The sequence below is a fragment of the Elephantulus edwardii genome, unplaced genomic scaffold (assembly GCF_000299155.1).
Source record: "Elephantulus edwardii isolate Elephantulus edwardi_28Jun2011 unplaced genomic scaffold, EleEdw1.0 scaffold00083, whole genome shotgun sequence".
Classification (NCBI taxonomy): domain Eukaryota; kingdom Metazoa; phylum Chordata; class Mammalia; order Macroscelidea; family Macroscelididae; genus Elephantulus; species Elephantulus edwardii.
In genome coordinates, this window is record NW_006399833.1 from 6,336,982 (window position 1) to 6,341,945 (window position 4,964).

Genomic DNA, 4,964 nt, shown 5'->3' on the forward strand with positions numbered 1-4,964 from the left:
TGTTCACAGCTTCAGTTTGCTCGGCTCCAGAGTCAATACGCTTGGCACCAGCAGTCAGGAAATCAAAAAGCGTATTGCGATGGGAAAGTCTGCTGTTAGGGACCTTTCTAGAGTACTGAAGAGCAATGGTGTCTCTCTGGAGACTAATGTCCTTCTGATACAGGCCATGGTCTTTGCAATCACATGTTATGCATCAGACTAGGGAGGACAGAAGGAGAATTGATGCCTCTGAGCTTTGGTGCTGGAGAAGAGTATTGAATGTACCATGGACTGCCAAGAAAACAAACTGATTCATCCTGGAGAGGATTAAACCAAGCTACTCCTTGGAGGCAAGGATTCTGGGGCTTTGTCTGACATGCTTTGGGCATGTTTCCAGGAGGGACGGGTCCTTGGAGAGGGACGTCATGCTTGGGAGGGTGGAGGGATGGCGCCGGAGGGGTAGACCCTCTCTCTATGAGATGGATTGATTCGGTGACTGGGGTAATCGGGATCGGTGTGTCGGAGGCAGTGCGATTGTCACAGGATAGAGCAGCGTATAGGGCTGTTGTGAATAGGGTCGCTATGAGTTGCAAACGACTCGACGGCACATAACAACAACAACATAGTGATTTAATTCCTAGAAGGTCTCATTTTCATCTTTTTTTTTTCTCTCCTGGTTGTAGATTTTTCAGGATTGCGTGGAAGACTTGAAAGACTGTTTATGTTGTGGATTAGGGCTTTTAAAGTTCTTCCAAGCTGTTCTCTAATGAAGTTTATAGTCCTTGGTTTTATTCCTAGGTCCTTGATTCACTCTGAGTTGTTTTTGTGTGTGGTGTGAGGTGTGGGTCTTGCTTGAGTCTTCTGCAGATAGTTTTCCAATTTTGCCACCACCACTTGTTAAAAAGTCTGTCGTTTTCCCACTTAACTGATTTCATCTCCTTGTCAAAAATCAGTTGGCCATAGGTAGATTGACTAATTTCTGGGTTCTCAGTTCTATTTTATTGATCTATGTGTCTGCTGATGTAACAGTACCACGCTGTCTTGACCACCACAGCAGTGTAGCAGGATTTGAAATCACAGTGTGAGATGCTTCCTACCTTGTTTCTCTTTTTAAGGAGTATTTTGCTTATTCGGGGCCTCTTTCCAGGAACTTAATTTTTCAACTGCAAACAATTGCTAGATTCATTGCAGTCAAACCTTGATTACTTGCATTGCTCATAGATGAGAAGTTATAATCAATCTGTTTTTCTGGATAACTGAGAGTTAAGCAAGTTTTGTTTTTTTTTTAAAAAGCCTTTATATTTTCAACCCATGCTACAAATTCTTCTGAAAGGTACTGGTTTACTTTCTTGCTTTAGCAATAGAGTCTGCTGAAGATAACTGGCCCTTTCTTTAATGCCTGAGGATACTATAGTCCCTGAGGCTCAAGCCTCTGAAAGTCAGTGATCTTTGTTTGGAACCACATATGTAACTGCAGAGATGGAGGATGTAGAAGAGAGGGTTCAGTGTGTACTGATGCCAAAACATACTCTGGCAGGGTTTGGGTTGTTTTTTTTTTTTTTCATTTTGAAAAAGAAATCCCTTCTATCGGATTTTTTTTTTCACCTGAGGCAAAAGTTGTTTATCTGAGGCAGCACAGTATGCTAGTTAATAGTGCAGCGACTGGAGTCAGCCTACTTGGGCTCTAATCTGGGTTCTCTGTATTACTAATTTTGACTTCATGCTTGACCTCATTAAGTCTCAGTTTTCTAATCAGTGAAATGGGGATAATTTCCAAAACTAATGGTGAGGAATGAATGTGGTAATGCATGCAAATCACATGCAATAGTTAGTACCTGCCTGGTACACAGGTGACACTTTCCTATTGTTAATTCTCCCAAGGATGGAGCTCATGGAGGGGAAATTTACTTCATTGAAAACCTCCATTTCCTTAACATAGCTGGAGTAACTGTATGCACTTGAAAGTAATAAAAAAAATCCCTGTCTTTAAAACACAACTATGTGTATTTCAGATTTTCCACTACTTCAACCTAGCCCTGCCTCCAGTGACTCACAACAGTGAAATTATATTGGGCATCGATTTAGCAGTTTGTGTGTGTCTTCAAATCTGTGCCAAACACAGAAAGCAATTTTTTAAAAGTAGGTTTTTTTTTTAAATTCTCATTTGTCTGTTTAATTTCCACTTTTCACTGGTTAAAAGATACCCTTCGTTTTACAAGGGATTAATTTTTTGTTTATTTATTTTTAAAGTAGCTGTAGCTAGTTTGCATGTGGCTTTTTGCCTTCCTATCACCTGAGGCATATACATACACATTTCCTTAGAAACATATATCCCTTCCTCTCAAAACCCCCAAATATCCCCCATGTTTGCATTATTTAAATAAAGTGTACGCATCTATACTAACAGGACTAGTTTGCACTTCTCACATGGTTTTGGGAAGTCAGTTTCCTGGAAAATGTAGGAAAAGTGATCAGATTTTTTTCCCCCTAAGGGAAATGCAAAAGCTTGACAGAAAATTCTAGCTCTGAAATACTAGTGTTTAGGGGAGATATGCATCTCTTTCTTTTCTAAACCAGACTTAAGTGGAGTTTCTATGGAATCACACTAACCCTCCTACCGTCTCACACACACCAGCTATGCTCCTCTTTCACCTCCATTCCTGCTTCTCCAACCACCTATGACATTCCCTACTCTTTCTCTCATGGGACTCCTCTACATCTAATGAATAATTCAAGGGCTTAAAAATATGTTTCTGATCATTGTACTCTGTTTCTGACATCACTGACATTTATCATTTTCTGTTTCTGACATCTTCCATTGATGGTACAAGTCATCGTAGCTCCGAAAGTCTCTGTTTAACAATGTATGTGCTTACTGGTGGATGACCATACATACTTTCCATTGAAGAATAGAGGATTGTGTATAATAGACTGCCTCTACACTAAATAGTTCTTGAACAGCTTGAATAGCAGTCTGTCTAAGAATATCCTCACTCCCTGTTGCCTTCTCAGAGCTACCTAAAGTTTCCTGGCAGGATTCCTACATAAGGAAGCCAGCCTTGGAGAGAAGGGTGCAGAAGCCTGGATTTTCCCACTCTTGTTTCTTCTTCTTTTCCTTTTTTTTTTTTTTTTTTGGCTGTTTTGAAACCTCCGGTACTTTGTTCTTTAATTCCTCCATTCCCTACTCATGCCCCTTGTCTCTTTCCTGTGCTGTGCCAAAATCTTTCCAGCAACATCTGAAGGAAAGTTGGTAGCTGGGGTGGAGAGGAGGGGAGTGGGTGGGATAGAGGTGGACACAACCAATGATCAGTTTGGGAAGAACACACAGATTAACAAAATGTTGGCTCAGATACTGTTCCACGATCTGTGAGTGCATGTGAGTCTTTGATGTTTTAAATGGATATATAGATCCAGGTTTAATCAAGCAATACCAGGTGTAATACAATAAAATATAGGGGGATGTTAACCATAGGGTCACACAATTTCATGGGTGGAGGGGGTGGTGAAAGAAATGGGAAAAGATACAGTGTGAAAAACAATGTATACAAATTTTGTAAATAAACCAGTATCTCTCTCTCTCTCTATCTCTATCTATCTATACACACGCACACACACACGTGCTTCCAAACTTAAAATATGCTTTAAATATTTGGGAGCACCAAGTTTGTTTGATTGCACTAGAATCTCTTTCAAGGGTGAGTTAAAATTGAGCAGAATATAAACGCTCCCAACAGCAAGTTTATCTTTTAGTAGCCTGCAGTGAATTCTGGTCACCATGTGGAACAACACAGAAGACTTGTTTCTTTCAATATCGAGCTTTCCCTTAGTCATGTGACTGAAAATAATGAACATCTGGATTCTAGTCTTTCCCTGCCACTGGCATATTGTGTGACATGAGACAAGTTGCTTAATACTTCTGTCTTCTATCAAGGTAAACTTATTGTGCTTCATTTTTTTCCACATATATATTCAACTATATGCAGAACAGATCATCCGGGAGGCTGGACTGTATGAGGAGAACTGTGGCATCAGGATTGGTGGAAGATTCATCAACAAACTGCGTTATGCAGATGACATAACCCTGCTTGCTGAAACTGAGGAGGTCCTGAAGCACTTGCTGCGAAGGTCAAGGACTCAATATCAAGAAGATGAAGATTCTCACCACAGAGCCAGTTGGCAGCATCAGGATGGATGGTGAAGAGATTGAGATTGTTAACAGCTTTAGATGGCATGGCTCCACAGTCAACACACTTGACACAAGCAGCCAGGAAATTAAAAGGTGGATTGCGACAGAAAAGTCTGCTGTTAGGGACCTCTCCAGAGTACTGAAGAGCAATGGTGTCACTCTGGAGACTAAGGTACACTTGATGGAGGCCGTGGTCTTTGCAATCACTTGCTATGCATCAAGGCAGTTGGGCAATGGCTAGGGAGGACAGAAGGAGAATTGATACTTTTAAGCTGTGGTGCTGGAGAAGAGTATTGAATGTACAATTTTCTGCTAACAAAATGAACAGGTTCATCCTGGAGAGGATTAAACCAAGCTGCTCCTTGGAGGCAAGGATTCTGAGGCTTCATCTGACATACTTTGGACATGTTGCAAGGAGATACTGGTCCTTGGAGAGAGATGTCATGCTTGGGAGGGTGGAGGGACAACACAGGAGGGGAAGGCCCTTTATGAGGTGGATTGATTCCGTGACTGAGGTAATTGGCATGGGTGTGTTGGAGACAGTGAGAGTGGAACAGGATGGAGCAGGGGGTCTCTATGAATTGCAAGTTACTCGATGGCACATAACAACAACATTCAAAAAATAAATGGGGAAAGTAAGTTATTTCTATTTGTTGTAGTATTTTAGCAAAGCTCAAAGCTGTCTTTTCAAATAATTGGTCCCTTCTTATTGTTGTTGTTATGTGCCATCAAATCACCTGTGACTCATTGTGTTTATTCCTGTTTATTCTCCTACCAGTCCATGTTCAATAAGAAGCCT